Genomic DNA, 20,272 nt, shown 5'->3' with positions numbered 1-20,272 from the left:
TCCCAAATAGTGCTTCACCCGGTGACCATTGACTTGGAATACCTCCTTCTTTTTGTACTTCAATCCCAATGCACCAATAGGTGTCACACCCACAACTTCAAACGGGCCACTCCATTTAGACTTTAACTTCCCGGGAAATATCTTTAACTGTGAGTTTAACAACACAAGATCGCCCTCCTTGAACTCTTTGTTCCTAATGTACTTGTTATGAAGATATTTCATCTTTTCTTTGTACTAGGATGAACTTGCATAGGCATGGTACTGGAACTCATCCAACTCTTTCAAATGTGCAGCCCTCAGATTAGCGGCTACATCCCAATCAAGATTCAACTTCTTTAGAGACCACATGACTTTTTGCTCAAGTTCCATCAGAAGATGACAAGATTTTCCGAAAACCAACCGGTATGGAGACATTGCGATAGGTGTTTTGTAAGCCGTCCGATAAGCCCATAATGCATCATCAAGCTTTTTGGACCAATCTGTCCGGTTAGCATTCACTATTTTGGACAAGATACTCTTTATCTCTCTGTTGGAGACTTCCACTTGACCGCTTGCTTGTGGATGATAGGGAGTCGTGACTTTATGAGTAACACCATACTTGGTAATTAAGGTGTCGAAAGCCTTGTTGCTAAATGTGACCCTCCATCGCTTATAATAGCCCGCAGAGTACCAAACCTTGTGAAAATATTCTTCTTCAAGAGCGCCACCACACTTCTCACCTCATTGTTGGGTAGAGCAACGGCCTCAACCCATTTGGACACATAATCAACCGTGAACAAAATGCAGGTGTTTTCACAAGAACTCACAAAATGACCCATGAAGTCAATACCCCACACATCGAAAATATCAATCTCCAAAGTGGTGGTGAGTCATTTAATTTTTCTTTGAGATTCCACCGGCTCTTTGACATTCATCACATATTTTCACTAGATCACTTGCATCCTTGTAAAGAGTGGGCCAATAAAAACCACAACTAAGAACTTTGGTTGCCGTTCTCGCTCCACCATAATGACCGCCATAAGGCGAAGAATGACAAGCTCCAAGAACTTCACTCTTCTTTTCTTCGGATACACATCTTCTAATCACCCCATCTGTACAAATACGGAAAAGGTATGGTTCATCCCAATAATAATCTTGACAATCTCATTTGAGCTTCTTCCTTTGGTTTGAAGAAAACTTATCCAGGATGATACCACACTCAAGGAAATTTGTTAGATCCGCGAACCATGGCACCTCTTTCAATGAAATAGCCAAGAGTTGCTCATCGGGGAAGGAGTCATTGATTTCAAGGCCATCATGTGCCCTCCCTCCTCCTCCAAACGAGACAAGTGGTCTGCCACTTGGTTTTCACTTCCTTTTCTACCTTGCGTGTCCATTCAAACTCTTGCAACAAAAGCACCCATCACATCAACCGAGCTTTAGAATCTTTCTTGCTCATAAGATAACGAAGTGCCGCATGATCCGTGTGGATAATGACCTTTGCACCCACCAAGTACGGGCAAAAATTCCCAATTGCAAACATAATGGAAAGGAGCTATTTCTCCGTAATGGTATAATTAAATTGGGCACTATTCATGGTCTTACTAGCATTGTAGACCGGATGAAAAATCTTGTTGATGTGTTGGCCCAAAACATCCCCCACTACTACATCACTTGCATCGCACATGAGCTCAAAAGCGATGCTCCAATTCGGAGCGGTGATGATGGGAGTAGTTGTCAACTTGAACTTTAGCAATTCAAAAGCTCTCATGCAATCACTATTGAAATTAAACTTAGCATCCTTCTCAAGAATCTTGCACAACGGATTCACCACCTTAGAAAAATCTTTGATAAAGCACCGGTAAAACCCCGCGTGACCTAAGAAACTCCATAAGCCCATTATCGAAGTTGGAGGTGGAAGTTTAGAAATCACCTCAATATTTGCCTTGTCAACTTCAATTCCATTCTTTGAGATCTTGTGGCCAAGGACAATGTCTTCCTCGTCCATGAAATGACACTTCTCCCAATTTAGCACCAAGTTTGTTTCTTTACATCTTTACAGAACTTTATCTAAGTTTGTGAGACAATCATCAAAAGAATTCCCGACAACCGAGAAGTCATCCATGAAAACTTCTAGGTAATCCTCCACCATGTCCATGAAGATAGCCATCATACACCTTTGGAAAGTTGTCGGTGCATTGCACAAACCAAATAGCATCCGCTTGAAGGTGAAAGTACCATAGGGACATGTAAAGGTTATTTTCTCTTGATCTTCCGGAGCAATAAGAATTGGTTGTAGCTGGAATACCCATCATGGAAGCAATAGAAAGCATGGCTGACCAATCTATCAAGCATTTGATCTAGGAAGGGGAGTGGAAAATGATCATTCCTTGTGACTTTGTTGAGCTTACGATAGTCCATACACACTCTCCAACCGGTCACCGTTCTTGTAGGAATCAACTCATTCTTGTCATTGGTGACCACCGTCATGCCCCCCCCCCCCTTCTTTGGTACATATTGAACCGGAGAAGTCCACGAGCTATCGGAGATGGGGTGGACAATCCTGGCATCCAACCACTTGATAATCTCCTTTTTGACAACCTCTTGCATAGCCTCATTGAGTTTCCTTTGATGTTCAATAGATGGCTTGGCACCTTCCTCCAAGTTGATCTTATACATGCAAAATATGGGGCTTATTCCCCAAATATCTGCCAATGTCCGCCCAATAGCCTTCTTCCTCTTTAGTAGCACCGCCAATGTAGAATCTACCTGCACGTTAGTCAAACAAGAGGAAAGAATAACTGGTAAAGTAGAAGAAGGGACAAGAAATTTGTACCGAAGATGTGGAGGAAATGGCTTCAACTCCAATGTACGAGGATGTTCAATTGAAGGCTTTGTAGGAGGAGTTGTCCTATTTTCAAGATCCAGGGACAATTTTCGGGGTTCATAGGTGTACGTCCCCATCCCTTGCAAAGAGTTCACACATTCCACAAAGTCATCCATCTCGTCATCATCAAAGTTGTGCTAGACGGCCTCCAACATATCGCCAACATTGATCACCGCACTTGTTTCATCCATAAGAACATCGGTCACCAAGTTCACAAAAGAGCACACCTCATTGCTATTGGGTTGCCTCGTGGACTTACACAATGAAAAACCACTTTTTCATCACCAATTCGGAAAGTAAGTTCTTTGGCTTCAACATCATAAAGAGCCTTCCCCGTGGCAAGGAAAGGTCTTCCCAGAATAATCGGCACCTTACAATCTACCTCACAATCTAGAATGACAAAATCCACCGAAAGAATGAATTTATAAACACGAACCAAAACATCTTCAGTCACTCCCAAAGGTCTCTTCATAATACGATCGACCATTTGCTATCTCATATATGTGGGCCTTGGTTGCCCAATTCCCAATGTATTGAAAAGCGAATAGGGCATCAAATTGATACTTGCCCCAAGATCATAAAGAGCTTTAGCAAACTCAGCACTTCCAATTGTACAACGAATCATGAAAGCACCAGGATCCTCCAACTTGGGAGCCATCGAATGCACAATTGCACTCACTTGATGAGTCACTTTGTTAGTTTCAAAATTCAATGACCGCTTCTTTGTCACAAGATCCTTCATGAACTTTTCATAACCGGTCATTTGTTCCAAGTCTTCAACTAATGGCACATTGATTGAGAGACTCTTCATCATTTGAATAAACTTCTTGAATTGGTTCTCACTATTTTGCTTGGCAAGTCTTTGAGTGTATGGAGGTGGAGACTTAGGAAATGGTGCCTTAGCCTTTTTCACTATCATTTCCGGTATGTCAATAATGTGATCCCTAGATAGGTTCACCTCCTCTTAAGTCTCTTCCACAGTATCATCAATATCAATCCGAATCTCATCATAGATTGCTCAACATTGTTCGGGATGTCCTCTTCTTGTACAACTTGCTCTTCATCCACAAGTTGCCTTTGGCTTGAGGTAGGTGTATTCCCACCTTTTCCACTTCTTGTAGTAAAGGCCATGGCATGTACCATGTTGTTACCACCATTTGAAATTACCATTGTGTCAATTGGTAGTGCCCCCTTAGGACGAGTATTTAAAGCTTGAGAGATTTGCCCCATTTGAACATCTAAGTTGCGGATTGATGTGTTGTGTGAGGCAAGTTGGGCATCCGAATCGACATTCTTTTCCATCAATTGTTTGAACATATTCTAAATACGCCCCATTTCATTGTTGGAAGAACTTGGACCAGGGGAAGGATAAGGAGGTGGGTTGCTCGATTGTTGATACATCGGGGTCCTTTGAAAGCCCGACCCCCGGTTTCCTTGATTATTATTCCATCCCCCTTGATTTTTACCTTCCCAATTTCCTTGATTGTTGCCACTCCAATTACCTTGATTATTGCCACCGCTCCAATTTCCTTGATTGTTGTTGTTATGCTAATTTCCTTTATTGTTGCCACCACTCCAATTACCTTAATTGTTATAGTTCCAATTACCTTGATTGATTTGAGGTCGCCATTGTTGTTGATTCGAGCCCTAGAAGTTGTTTCTTTGCCCTTGAAAGTTGTTCACATATTGCACCTCCTCCTCTTGTTCATTCAAAGAGTCATCTTGATCAAAACCAGTATCCTCTTGCACATAATTCTCCAATCGATTTTGCACTTGTGGACCATTTGTTCTCCTCTTGCTCACCATCATGTTCACTCCCTCCATGGCATTGACTTCCTTAGGATTTTGCACTTTTTAAACTTGATCCTTTGCTAATTGATTCGTGGTGGTAATCAACTCGGCAATGGCTTGCCTATGGTCATGCAATTCTTTGTGAAGGTGGATCACGTTCGGATCACCTTGTGGAACATTATCCTGAGATTGCCACACCGATGATGTTTCCGCCATTTTATCTAAAATCTCACACGCCTCCACATAAGGCATAGTCATAAAATTTCCTCCAACAAGTCGATTCACTACACATTTGTTGGTCGTAGTAATCCCACGATAGAAAGTTTGTTGAATCATATTCTCCATCATATAATTGTTGGGACATTCTTTGACCATTGTTCTATACCGCTCCCATATCTCATGTAGTGGTTCATTGGGCTCTTGCTTGAATGCTGGAATCACATCTCTAAGTGTAGCCATGTGCCCTAGAGAGAAGAACTTAGAAATAAACTTTTATGCCAACTCATCCCAAAAGTGAATAGAATGATTCGACAAACGTTCTAACAAATCTAAAGCTTTCCCTTGTAGAGAGAAGGGAAAAAGCCTTAGCCTCAAAGAATCCTTGGAGATATTTGTTTGTTTGCTCCCCCTGCAGGTGTTCACAAACCTTAAAGTGTTTGGATGCATTTTGACTCAGAGCACCAGTGAAGAAACCTCGTTGCTCTAGTAAGTGAGCATCACATTGGTGATTTGAAAGTTGCCCGCCCTAATACAGAAAGGAATTATTGCACTGACATATCCTTCATTGGTTAACACTCAGTGTGGAGCCGCTCGTGGTGGAGGTGGGGCTAGAGCGGGGACATTGTCATGAGGCACTCGGCTTCTTCTATTTGCTAGAGGTTCAAAAGGAACCTCTTCAACTTGGTCATCCTCGACATCCACATCCACATCCCCAAAGTTTATGAGTTCATCATTTGCCACCATAATTGTACCTAAAATGATTTCACACAAATTAGTAATACAGAAGAAAAAGAAGATAATTCACACACAAACCCAAATATATAGCTAACACCATTTTTAACTCCCCGCCAACGGCGCCAAAAATTGATCACGTCCAAAGCACACCTCTAAAGGGGTATGACACGGTCATTTTCAATAATAAAACCCGACAAAGAGTCGGGGTCGAATCCGCAGGGAGCTAAATTGGGAGCTAGGAGTATATATTCAGAATGAGCAAGTGAAGTATCTAAATTGCACTTCCACAATGAGGTTTTTGTTTCTATATCTAATATTACTCTGAGGAATGCAAATTATGGATATAAGACTAGAGATAATTGTTTTTGAGGTTTTTCCAAACATATTAAAAGCCTAGGGCTATGTCTATGACCTAGGTGTTTTCCTAATGGGATAAAGACTTTTATGCTCGTTTTGTTGATTGGGGTGTATTATAGCTCACAACTCTGTGTTGCCCACTCAATACCTCTCGGTCAGAGAGTGGTTTTGCCTAATTTGGCTTTCTCAAGACGAAATGTGGTATCAACCAAAATAGTTGATAAGACCATTAGTCGGTTGTTACTATCTCTAGGCTGAACCCTTTAACTGGGTTAATCAATCTCTTAACTGACCCAATTCCTTGTTAGCTAAGTTAACCTAGATTAGGTCCCTCTTTCTCAAGAAGAGACTAAGTCAAATAGGCATGAATCAATATTTGCAACCATCAATTCTACAATTGAAGCATGAACTAAGCTAAATAATAATCACCCAATCATAAACAAGCATAAAATTAATCACCCATAAAGTTTACACACTAGGGTTGAGTCACAACCCTAGTAAAAATCTAGCTACTCATAGTGGGTGTTGAAGAAAACAAAGAAGAAAAGATAATAAAACTTACATTGGAAGATTAAAATAGAGAAATCTAATGTTAAATCACCAAAATAAGATAAAGGTTCCTAACAAAGCAAAGAGAAAAGGCTATAGTACTTCAGATATTCAAAACGTGACCTAATTTCGTGAAACTCGTCTATTTATACAAAGATGGAAATCTCGGACAAAAATGCCCCTCGAGAGGTTCTGCGGCCGTAGAATTCCATGTGCGTTCCACAGATTTCTTCATTTGTCAGGAACTGGAGGTCTGCGGCTATACATTTCTGAACTAGGCCGCGAGGCAACTCTTCTGCAGTCCAGAGAATTTGTATGGCGGCTGCAAGGCATTCTTCTGCGGCCGCACAATTCTTGTGCGGTCCGCAATTCATAGAGGCTCTAGACTTGGTCTTTTTGCACACTCTCTGATCTTCGACTATGAGCTCATCTTTGCGGCCGCACAATTCATGTACGGTCCACAATTCGCGCAAATGTCTGATAGATTACCCTTCTTTGTTTGCGGCCGCAGATGGAAATATGTGGTCCGCAATTTCTTCTGCGGATGCACAGTTACGCTCCTGTGCCTTTCATCACCTTGTGCCTTGGACTACTCCTTTTTGAGTCGTATTTCATCTCGGGAGATCAATTTCCATCATTCCTGCAATTTTTCACAATTCCATTAATTTCGGGAACACAATTCAATTCTATTAGACTAAAACAAAAGCTAAAAGGCGCTAATAAGCAGTCAATATCCCTACTTATCAGTAAGTACTTCTATGCAATCCATTTATGTAACAAGTTGATGAATGAAAATTAAACTGAAGTGGAAAGAAGGCACAAGAAGAACATTGACTAATATTGTATAATGTCTAAGGTGTAACGACCCAGTTGATATAACTTTTACTTTATAACCATTAGATAAAGTAACAAGGAATGGTTTAGGTCAAGGTGTAAGATTTTGAAGCAAATGTTTATATGGAGTCATGTGGTTAGTGGCTCCTGAATCCAAAATCTAAGATTGTACATCTAGATGCGAAGATGCACATGCATGAGAAACAAGAGAATCAGCAGCATAAGCATTGAACAAACCTGCAAAGTGAGCAAAGACAGAGTCTTCTGTGGTGGAAACAATAGGAGACATCCTAGTAGAGATCTGAACTTGTTGAAAAAGACCCAGGAGATGCTGATATTGCTCCTTGGTGAAACCATGAGCTGATTTGTCAGAGGAAGCAGCAGAAGAGGAAGGGGGAGAGGCAAAGGGAATCTCAGTCTGGACACAAGAAGCTGATTTCTTGTTCATAGTGAATTTAAAATCAGCAGGGAACCCATGCAGCCTATAGCATTTGTCCACAGTATGTCCAGTTTTCTTGCAGTACTTGCAAAATACAGGATTGCCATTCTTTTTGGAGTCAAAGCTGACTCTCTGAGTGAAGTTCCTGTTGTTGTTGTTGTTGTTGATAGTAGTAGGAGAAGCCAGAAAAGATGCAGAATCACCAGGAAAACTAGGAGCATGTGGTGCTTCTCTCTGGCTCTCATCTTGTTGTAGGATAGAATAGACTTTACTTATGGGCGGTAAGGGACTCATCATTATGATGGTGCTTTTGACAGTGGAATAAGATTCATCTAACCCATTAAGGAACTGAAACAACTATTGATCTTCTATGAACTTGGGAAGAGCTCCACATGAACAAATAGGTCCCACATAGGAAGAATTCAACTCATCCGAAAGTGTTCTAAGTTAGTAAAGTAATTAGCTATGTTTGAAGAACCCTGGATAGTTGTACTTATCTCTCTCTGAATTTGTAGATATTTTGACCAATTAGACTGCCCAAACCTCTCATTAATATCTTTCCAGACCTCTTTGGCAGTCTTAAAGCAAATCACACTAGCGGCAATTTCTCTAGACACAGAATTATGATCCAATACTTGACCATATCATTACATCTTTCCCCATAGGGGTAAATAGGGTGAGTCTGGACTAGGTTAAGATATTCTTCCATCTAGAATCCCCAGCTTATTCTTTGTAGACAGAGAAGTAAGCATGCTACTTCTCCAAAGAACAAAGCCAGAGCCATTAAAAGGTACTAAAACCAATTGGCTACCAGGGTTGTCCGAAGGGTGGACATACAGAGGATGAGAGGGATCCAGGGAGAAGGGCAAAAAACCTCCAGAGTTGGAGGTTGTGGTATTATCTACATTATCGTGAATGCTACCCATAGCAGCAGACTCAGACAAACCATACAATCACAGATATACAATCACCAAAGTAAAGTCAACTTGAGGCGAATAACAATGTCTATACATACGACGTGCAAACCACAAAATATGTCTTAAACATGAAGAGAAGCAGGTTGTAAATTTGTAGATAGGAAGAATGTTACCAGCATTTTGAAATAGAGAAGTAATTTTGCGTAGGCAAAGAAAACCTTAAGACAGAACTCGTATGAAGTAGAAAATGACGATAAGCTTTTGATTTCAGTAACACATGACCAGGAGAGTTGATTCGAGTACAAAATCGAAGGAATCACCAATTTTCTTCGAGAAATTCACGCTCTAGACGAAAACCCCAAATCACTAAACCAAACAAAAAAGATGAAAACTCTGGTCAAGGGTAACATCGGAGTGAAACTTAGGCCGAGATGAAACTAAATCCCCGCTCTAATACCATGTTAACATCAGCATATTCCATTGATGAACAAAAGAGATTGAAGAAAACCCTAAGGTTTCTAAAGTAGAGAGAGAAGTAAGGAATGTCTCTAACGATCCGACCGGTCGATTTGAGAATTAAAGTCCCGTTCGGTGGCATAAGGTCTTGAGCATCTTTGTATTATGTGTTATGACTTGTGTGCGTGGTCGAGTTTAGTTATTGGATGATACAGAAGAAGAATTTTTGTTTTAGAAGCTTAAGCGGTAAGAGTTAACTGGAATTTGACTTTTGTGTAAACGACTCCGGAATGGGGTTTTGATAATTTCAACAGCTTGGTATGGTAATTTTGGATTTAGGCGTGTGTCCGGATTTGGATTTGGAGGTCTGTAGGGTAATTTGAAGCATTTGGGAGAAAGTTGGAAAAGTCAAAGTTTTGGAAGGTTGAGAGGCTTGACCAAGAGTTGACTTTGGTGAAATCGGGGTTAGAATATTATTTCGAGGGTTGGAATAGCTCCGTTATGTCATTTAAGACTTGCTTACAAAATTTGACGTCATTCCGGATCGATTTGCTAGGTCTCGGCGCGAGTTTTGGAAGTTGGAAGATTTGAAAGTTCATGAGTTTGATTCATGGTGCAATTCGTATTTTCAACGTTGTTTGATATGATTTGAGACCTCGAGCGAGTCCATGTTTGGTTATGGAACTTGTTGGTGTGTTTAGACGGGGTCCCGGGGGCCTCGGGCGTGTTTCGAATGTGCTACGGGCCATTTCTTTCTATTTTTGGACTGTTGTTTTTCTGATATCCGGTTTCCTTAATCGCGTTCGCGTTAATTCCTTCCCATTCGCGTAGTTTAGTTATGGAAGATGAAATATTTACTCTTCACGTTTGCATGCTCCTGTACGCGATCGCATAAATTTGCACTTCCCTTCTTCGCGTTCGCGTGTGCCTCTTCGTGTTCGCGTAGTAGAACTTAGGCCCTGGGCGAAGGTGACCATTTACCCTTCACGTTCGCATGTCTCCTTGTGCGTTTGCGTAAGTTGCTGCCCTTATTCATCGCGTTCGCGTTCGCGTAGGGTCGTTTTTGGCTGTTTTCAATCTCCTTCTTCGCGATCGCAAGGAATGTTCCGCGATCGCGATGCATTAAACACCTTGGTAAAATATATAGTATTATATTCCGAGGGTTAGCCATTTTAACATTTTTGGAGTTCTAGAGCTCGGATTTGAGCGATTCCTTGTGGGTTTTTCAAGCAAATCAATTGGGCAAGTGTTCTTCACCTAGAATTTATTATATTCCATAATTCTATCATTATTTATCGTTAAATTAGTGCTATGAGTCGAGGAAAAATTGGAATTTTGAAGAAAACTTTCAAAATGTAGAATGATGATTTGAGGGACGAATTGGTATCAAAATTTGATAATTTTTGTATGGTTGAACTTGTATCGGAATGGGTGTCCAAATTTTGTGAAATTTGTCGGGTTCCGAGGTGCGGGCCTGGGGGTCGACTTTTGGGTTGAGTTTTAGTTTTTGATAAATATTGAAACTTTATTATCCGGAATAGGTTATGATGAGTTTTATTTATGCTTTGAAGTTATTTTGGCTAGATTCGAGCCGTCCAGTGGTTATTTCACCTGAGAAGTTCATTTTAGAGTAACGGTCTGCCTGCATTGAGGCAAGTATCTTGCCTAAGTTCGTGTGGGGGAACTACTCCTTAGGATTTGAGTCTTCTATGCTAATTGTATCATGTAAAGTCCGTGTAGGCGAGGTGAAGAGTACGTGCTCGGGCTTATCTGTGGAAAGTTGACCTTCTAGGGCTCTTAGGTTCTTATGTTCATTAAATATGAAGTTGTTTGTTTATGTTAAGTTCCCTATTTACTAGTTTCACTTCTACGTGCTTTTAGTTCAAATTAATTGCTTCATGTTCAACTCTTATTGTCTACTTGACTCTCATCTGCCTTAATTGAAGTTGTTGCCTCTTTATTTACCATTCTATCTTTTCCGTTGCTTATCCTTAATTGAGTTGATGTATTGTTTCCGTAATTTGCTCAAACATAAAAGAAGTTAGTTGTCCTTTATCATAGTTGTCTCACCCTTATTTGGAATTCATGGCTCATGTTGTCTCCCTTGTTTTCAAATTGTATGTTGTGAAGTTACTGTTACATATAAATTCTCCCTTGTTGAGCTACTCTTATTGTGACTGGTATTATCTATTATGTGTATTCTTTGTGAGTTCATTTCTACCGTTTCTTTGCGTTCTAAAGCTTTTGAGTTGATTACTTGTCTTATTCTCGTGTATTGTTGTGATTGTAGCTGGGGTACTCAGTTTGTTGAGCCGAGGGCCATGCGCGATTGTGGTATTGAGATTTATATAGTGGAAATATTCTGGAATATGGGCGCATGTTGTGAAGGCTATTCTATTGTGTTATTGTGTTGTTGGCACGTGATGTTGTTGGTATATATTGTTCGGGTGTTTGCACGAGGTTTCTGCCGTGCTATTATTACTGTTGATTATGCACATGCGGCATGACAAGGCGGGCTATATATGTGTGCTTGCACATGTGGCGAGACAAGGTGGGAATATTACTATGCACGTGTGGCAAGACAAGGCGTGCATTTATTTTATTATTACACACGTGGCGAGACAATGTGTGCTATGTCGAGGATTGTTTGTGATGACTTGTGATGGCCTGGGGGCATTGTTATTGTTGATATTTGTGTAGTGGCGTACTTACCTATATGTGTTATACCATGTACATTTCATGGGGAACGTCTCTCATGTGTCATTCATTGTTTCTATTCTTATTAGTTGGCCTGAACTATGATAGAACACTGGCACAAGCATACACGTAGTTATTCACTCATAATGGTTTAAGAAGATGGATCCTAATGTTACTGATCATTTCTATACATCATTACCTAGTTGCCTTCTATGTGAAAAATGGCTCTATTAGCACGTGAGTTGTCCGTGCGGTTATAAAATTGTATTGAGGGCACAGGATGCCAAGTGTTTAGGATTATGGAATTGGGACCCGTAAATTGTGAATATTCTGGGGTTCGGTACCTCGTGGTGATTATTAGCTAAAACCTGGTGTGATAGCGGTCATTCTTGTTGAGTTGTTACTTGCCTTTCCTTTATCCGTGTTCACCGGATTTAAATGTGTTCAGCTTGCTCCATTGTGTTATTACTTGTTATGTGTTACGCTGCTAATTGTTGCTTCTATTTCCTACTGCAAGTACCGTGTTCTTGTTGTCATTATGTGTAGCTTTATAGAGATATCGTACTCTGTTAGTTCTATGCCTATACATTGTCCAGGTTATTCAGACATGTGGGTGTTTTGAATGTCCCTCGTCACTATTCTACTAAGGTTAGTCTTGATACTTATTGGTACCGCTGTGGTGTACTCATACTACGCTTCTGCACAATTTTTGTGCAGATCCAGGTATTTCGAAGTCAGTCGATCGTTAGCTAGCCGTGCGAATTTGTGCTATGGAAACTCAAGGTAAACCTGCGGTTGCGTTCGCAGGCTTCGGAGCACTAATTACAACTTTTCCGAAGTAAGGATAACCAGTGTAAAAATAACATTAAAAGGTGTATGGTATCACGCACCAGTTATATGATGAATAAACTTGCAATATTATAAAAAAAAATTATGATACGGCATATAAAAAGGTAGGATAAATGATAAAATAAAATTATTTAATAATAATGAAGGGTGAGATTGAGAGAAAAAGACAAGGTAACGACGCGACCACATCAAATCGATCGTTATATAAAGTGGCATATTTCATCGTTACATAACAATGAATTTAACGATACAGTACAATAAAATTTAAGTAACAGTCAAACAAATATTGTATTTAAAGTAACAACACGATACAATATAATAGGTAACAACCATCCAAACAAGCTGTTAGAAAAAAAGTGATCAATACGCGGACTTTGTGTGATCATTTTCATACTGCAATAACAAACAAAGGTATAGAATAATTGAGTTTGCTCCAAGATATTACTCGATCGAACAAACTATATCAGCCCACCCACTTTTATTTATGACCACACCGATAACAAAAGCTTCTTCCCTAATTTCAAGTAGCAGTTGAATAAATATCCCATTAAATGTCTACATTTACAATATAAAAATAGAAATAAGTGAAAATTAAAGCTCACCTCTGCTGTAGGTTTGGTCTTTATTTTTTGTATCTAGAGATGATTGACTGACTATGGCGTGGTAGACTTGTGGATACTTGGCTAATGCAGGCAATTCATACAGATCATTTTTCTCTCACCGACTTAAAACAAGAAAATTAAACGAATCATTTATTAAATTATTTAATAGCGTGAATTTTCGACTTCTCTGTCACTATAATATATACATCCACACGTAGTGCAGCTTGGTTTAAATAGGCTAGGGAATGAAATAAATGAGGCTGGGGTAGTAATTAGTTTAGATAGTATATCTACCGACTTGCCTTTGTATACACTTTTTCCATCTCATATTATCTTTGTATTTCTTTTTTGCACCTTCTTAAAGAAACATTAATTAGGAGAGATTTTTGACTATTTTACACGTATGATTTCTCTTTACTGAATGTTGTATGGGTCAAAATCTGACCAAATAAGAATCAACATAGAAAGGGACGGCGAAAAGTTACTTGAGCCAAAGTCGTATCCATACAACGCTATGACAACATGCACCTTGACCACGACCGAGGTCATGTATTCAAAACGCCTGAGCGGCGAATTGGATGTTATCACACTTCAACGGGTCAACCTGTAATATAGTCAAACGATTTAAGTACTACGGTTAATGACTGTTGGGTAACGGAGAAGACCTAGTATATAAACTAAGTGAGAAGAAGAAGTGGGGGGGGGGGGGTTGAAACAAATCCAGATACAGAGATACTCTCTGAGAAGAGGAGAGACCTCCATCTCTCTCCCCCCCTCCCATAAAGGAGAAAGAAGCAAAGAAGCTCAGATCCTCAACATATATCGTTAGTCTCATCATATCAAGTGTACGAGGTTCTACCTTGTTAAAGATCGGTGACCCTTTTCCTCGGTATACTCATTATTGTTGTTTAATGTTATGTAAATCGCCATCTTCTTCTTATATAGTGGGATTTATGATATAGTTAAATCTTGCGCTTGCTTTGTTTACTTATTCATATCTTCTATCTTAGATCTAGGGTAAATTATCTTTGGTTGGAATTTGCCTAAAATCTTCTCATTTAATTAGTTCAACAAAAGGTCTAAATCTTTTTGGTCGAACAATTTGGTGCCGTCTATGGGGATTTTCTAACCAAAATCTTAGTTCCCTCTAGATTAAAGCCAGCTAGAGTTTCACATCCCGGTTGTCATAGCCTCACCCTCTCAGTATAAACACCAACTTGAGAAAGTTTTAGGCAAGCTTTTGAAATAACCAAACCAATCAGGGTCAGATCTTTGCATGAAATCGAAATTATGTCTGATATCTATACAAAATCCACGCCTCGCCTGTAGCGGTGGGTTTGGGACGTCGTATGAGTACTCAAAGTGGGATTACGGCCACTACGCACTTGGCACGTCCGCAATCCTATTCGCTATATTAATGTTATATGCCAATCTATACTCTCACCTCTTATGAAAGGGCGATAGCCTACTGCGTGATTCTTTGAAATAACCGGCTTATCCTGCTTTAATTTTTGTACCCGTATGCACATAGTGTAATCTATGTACGGAGTATAACATGTTTCCCTTATTTTTACGCACATCGGACGGGGTTGGGCCGGGACTCGAGCTCGAGATCCCAACAGGCAAAGTAAGTTCATCCCATAAGAAGCCTAGACGCGACTAACGGTGAAGCCAAACACGAGGCTGCCAAATCTGATACTCTCATTCGAGTACGGGATAAAGCGAGTCATCCTATAGCGCCCTTCTCCACTCGCCAACTTACCGGGTCAAGGTAACAGGCAATTGTGTTGGGTTTAACTTGTTATTTTTCTTTTTTGGATTGGGACAGGAACACGAGCATTCGCACGGGTGCGCGAACAAGGAACAAACGCCACCGAACACACCAGAAAACATTTCGCACCATATCATCTCGCAACGACGGCCAAGCAAAACCCTCCGCGCCGTACCATATTACAAAAAACATAAACAATTCAGAACAGGCCGACATTATTAAGAAACAATCTCCCTAACCTGGGACTGAGCAGTGAGCCCGTGGAACGTACAGTCTCTCCAACACAAGCAGAACATGAACTCGAAAAGCTTGCACGTATGCTCGCCATGATAATCCTACGCCAATTCAGCCGACTAAATATTACGAATCACGTCCGAACTTCGTTTGAATTAATGAAGTCCCAGGGTGCCCAGTAGCCCAAGCAATAAGTTCATCGCTCGTCCCGTCAACGGCCCCTCCAGGTCGAGCAATGAAGGGACTAGATAAACTGGGACTCCACCGACGCATACAAACTATGCAACAACGCATAATATTCTCCAATGAAAGCAAGAATAAATAAATTGGGACTCATCCCGACGCATGCATAAACGATACAACAACGAGTAATATTCTCCAATAAAAGCAAGGCTGCGTGCGACATCCTTACCACTCTACCAAACCAGCACGTCGCCTAGTGAAAGTAAAATTCGACCTCGTTCAAATTCATAGCGGGTCACAATTCGACCTCGCTCGAATTACACCCTTACAGCCCCTGGCCATCGCCAAGCGAAAGTAATATTCGACCTTGTTCGAATTCATAACGGATCACAATTCGACCTCTCTCGAATTTAAACCTTTACGGCCCTGGCCGTCGCCAAACGAAAGTAAAATTCAACCTCGTTCGAATTCATAACGGGTCCAAATTCGACCTCGCTCGAATTTACACACTTACGACCCCCGACCTTCGCCAAGAAAAAGCAAAATTTGACCTCGTTCGAATTCATAACGGGTCACAATTCGACCTCGCTCGAATTTACACCCTTACGGCCCCCGGCCCCCGGTCGTCGCCAAGTGAAAGTAAAATTTGACGTTGTCAAACTCATAACGGGTCATGGTTCGACTTCACTCGAATTTACACCCCTACGGCCCCTGACCATCGCTAAACGGAAGTCTAAATTTGATCTCGCTCGAATATACAAGTCGAAATTGACTTCGCCCAAGTTGGCAAGTCTGAATTCGACACCACTCGAATTTACAAGTCAAACTGATTTTTCCCAAGTTGACACATCAGAATTAAACCTCGCTCGAGTTTGTAAATCAAAAGTGACTTTGTTCGAACTGACAAGATAAGATCCGCTCTCGCTCGAATAAAGCGAACTAAGTTCAACCTCATTCGAATTCCCAATTAAAAATCAGGGACTCGTCACAGGGAAATCTGAAAATCTTTTTCAAAAAAAAGAGAGAAAAAAGAAAAGTCAAGAGATATACAACCAAAGGCAAAACAACTGTCTTATTCAGAAGATGTACATACGCAACAGCTGCGCCTTACAAAAGACCAAAAGCGGGCCCTAAGAAAAATATATATATATATATATATATATATTAAAACAGACAAAGAACAAAAGAAAACTAAGTGTAAAAGTTGCAATTAACTTCATCCGACATCAACTCCACCGCCGTTCTCTCTAGCATCATCATCATTAGAAGGAAGCCCATCTTAAATCTCAGCACCCTCACCGCCCTCCTGTCGCAGGGTTATAAATGCAGGCAAGACGAGCCTCGCATGCCTTCACTCGAGCATCTTCATAAGTGGCCTCAGGAACCCTACCCGCCTCCCACAAACCCTTGTATATATCTCATTGGGCCTCAGCATGGACCCATAGCTCGTACAAACGGCAGGGGACAGCAACAGGGGCAGATCCTTGAGGGCGGGCCTGAGCCAACAATTACGCCTTCTCGGCCTCGAGAGCCGTAATACGGTCTCCCAGGCTCGAGGCATCCCAATCAAGTTCATTGATCCGCTCCTCGAGCCGTGCTTCCTCTAGTGTGGTTGTCACCCTCTCAGCTTCTCACTCAGTCCTGAGGACGTGGATAGTGTCTTCCAGCGCCGCCGCCCTCGCCAAAGCCGCCACACGAGCCCCCTTGGCTCTCTTCAACTTGGCAACCTTCGTTTCTAGCTCAGCCACCTTCTGCGTCCATTCTGCGCTCAGGTTGACAACTCTAGTGGCATTCTGCTCAAGCTCGGCTTACAATGACAGCACCTTCGCCTGAAGGTCCTCGAACTCCACCGCAACCCCTTTGCCCACCTCAAGCTCCTCGTCTTTGGCATTAAGCAACTCCTCGAGCTTGCTACATCTACGGATTGATCGCATCAGATCCTCGTCCCTTTTTTCCAACTCTTCCCTGACGGATTGAATACTAGTGCCCGCACTAAGCTGCTCGTAGATCTCACGGCATCTGTTACGATACCGCCGATACTTCTCGGCCATTTTCAAAAAAACTTCGTCCCACGTCTCAGCCCTACGAGCACTCTCGATCTCCAGCATGTAAGTCTAAATACAAAAGAAGAGAGAAGAATCAGCGAAAACAAAGGGCACAAAACAAAGAAAATAGCAAAGGGAAACTCACCCTCAAGGCCATCCCGGCCACACCACGTGACAAAGCGGAATCATTGATCTCTCGAAGAGATCTGCTTTCGGCGGCGGAGCACAGAAGGTCAAACTGAGGCACCAACTCCACTGTGTCCTCCAGTAGGTTAAAATTCGGCGGGATTTCGAGCACACGGGAAGGGCCTTCCGCCCTCACATCAACCCTGGTAAAGCCTTCCTCGAACATCCTCATGTCCTCAGGATCGATGTGGGAGTCGGATTCATAATCTTCCACCACTATGCCCTTCAATCTCTCATTACCCGAAGACAGGGTACGGGCTGGCCGAGACGTCGATGGGCCGCTCTGAACAGTCGTGGCAGCCTCGGAACTCAGTCCCCCTGCAACAGAAGCCTCTTCCACGCCCCGTGACAGACATCACCTCCACACCCAGGCTGGCACCACCACCGGTTTCAGGCACCGCCAAAACGAGGTCGCCCCTTGAGGGCGTTTCAGCCGAAGATGCCTCTACCAACACTATCCTTCGCCTCTTTGAGGGGGCCTTTTCTCTACTGCCACGAGAAGGTTCGCCTGATGAATGGACTGGCGGACCCGAGTCTCCGACCGAGGAGCAATCTCTGAACTAACGGGTTTGGTCGTGGATGCGGTCCGTCGAACAACCAAACTTGGGTCGCTCTCGCCCACAGTTGCTCTTGGTGCGGGCCGGGTAGAAGAAGCCAGCTGACGGAAAGCAGGGGCAGGAGCCCTTGCTCTTCTCGCTCCTCTCCGACCTACCAACAAGAAATTCAATTAAACAACGATAAGACAAAGGAAGGGACGAAGCAAAGAGCAAAGCTACTAAGGCCAAAATAATCCGACTTACCAGTAGAAGGTTTGCGCCCAAACCTCTCATGAAAAGGCGTGCATTCGCGGATCCCCATCGTGTGGGCAGAATCGCGCTCACCCATTCACGAATGTTGGCAACTTGCTGAGGAAGAACCCTCTCAGCTGAGAAAACAGAAAACACTAGGGTCACCAAAGAGAGACGACCAACAGTCATGTTCAAAAAAATGTAAGATAGTAAAAGGAAAGGGTAACTTACGGGCGAAATTCCACGCCTCAAGAAACCCCGTAGGGCTCGACACTACGTGCTCTGTTCGGACGTAGAAGAAATTCTCCCAGAAGCGGCGGTTGGTCTTGTCGTCCATCTTCACCACCAAACACTTGGTTCCTCGGTGACGCATGTGGATCATCGTGCCCCTATGAAAATGGGAGGCGAAGAGGTGAAGCATGTGTTGTAGAGAAATTCCCCGATCTGCTAGCTCCACGCACTTCCTAAGCATAAGGAAGAGCTCATATACGTACGGAGAGAGTTTGGCCGGACATACCTCGTAGAAGCGGCAGAAGTCCACCGCCAAGGTGAGAAGGGGAAGCGTGTATCCAATGACGAATGGATATGCATAGAACGCGCAGTAGCCTGAGCGGTGTATATGCACTATGTCCCGACCCGCCAGAACTAGCTCAAAGTGATCGCGATTCCCCCATTTGGCTTTGAACGTTGTGAGCACCGCAGCATCTATCGTCGATAAAACAGGTTCCGGCTCATCCCCAGCGGGGCTATCGAAATCAGTCCTCGCCTTCCCTGGACGGGGAACCACCTCATCTACCGTCGAAAAACTCTCGTCCTCCACCGGACCTGCTCCCTCTTCGATTAGGGGTACATCATTTTCCGATGCCGAAGCACCAACGACTCTATTAGGGTTGGAAGATGCACCAGCCATCTTTTCTTTGATTGAGAGAAACGGGAATGATAAGGGAAAGAGGTAGCGGTCACAAGAATTTTTGACAGAAACATAAATAAGAAAACTGAAGGAGAAGAAGAATTGTAGAAATCTATCTTGAAGTGATTAAGAAGCGTAACATACAAATGAAAGACTCTCCCTTATTTTATAGGGATATAAATGCCCTGAGTGGGAAAACCAAACGCCGGTGTTTAAAAAACGGAAAGGGCACGGGAAACAACGTAGCGCATAGAAAACGTGCGCCATAATGACGCATGAGGAATATTAAAGACATTCTGAACTGATGTGATGGTCTGACACAGCTCTCGAAAAGTCACGTCGCCACCTCACCACAAGGTGCTCGCCTCTCGCATAAAGAGCTCAAATTTCACAATTTTTGAATCGACATAGTCCACCCATCGAGCTCGCCCAAAGGAGACCCAACAAATAGAGGGACTAACTGTAAGGGTCAAAATCCGACCAGACAAGAATCGACGTGGAAAGGGACGGAAAAAGGTTAATTGGGCCAAAGTTGTATCCATACAACGCTATGACGACATGCACCTCGGCCACGGCCGAGGTCATGTATTTAGAACGCCTGAGCGCCGAATCGTATGTTATGACACTTCAAAGGGTCAACCCGTATTATAGTCAAATGACTTAAGTACTACGGTTAATGACTGTTGGGTAACGGAGAAGACCTAGTATATAAATTAAGTGAGAAGAAGATGAAGAGGGGGGGGGGGGGTTGAAACAAAACTACACGAGTACAGAGATACTCTCTGAGAAGAGGAGATACTTCTATCTCTCTCCCCCACCAAGGAAGAAGAAGCAACGAAGCTCA

The sequence above is a fragment of the Nicotiana attenuata genome, unplaced genomic scaffold, assembly GCF_001879085.1.
Source record: "Nicotiana attenuata strain UT unplaced genomic scaffold, NIATTr2, whole genome shotgun sequence".
Lineage (NCBI taxonomy): Eukaryota > Viridiplantae > Streptophyta > Magnoliopsida > Solanales > Solanaceae > Nicotiana > Nicotiana attenuata.
This window is presented reverse-complemented; position numbering follows the sequence as displayed.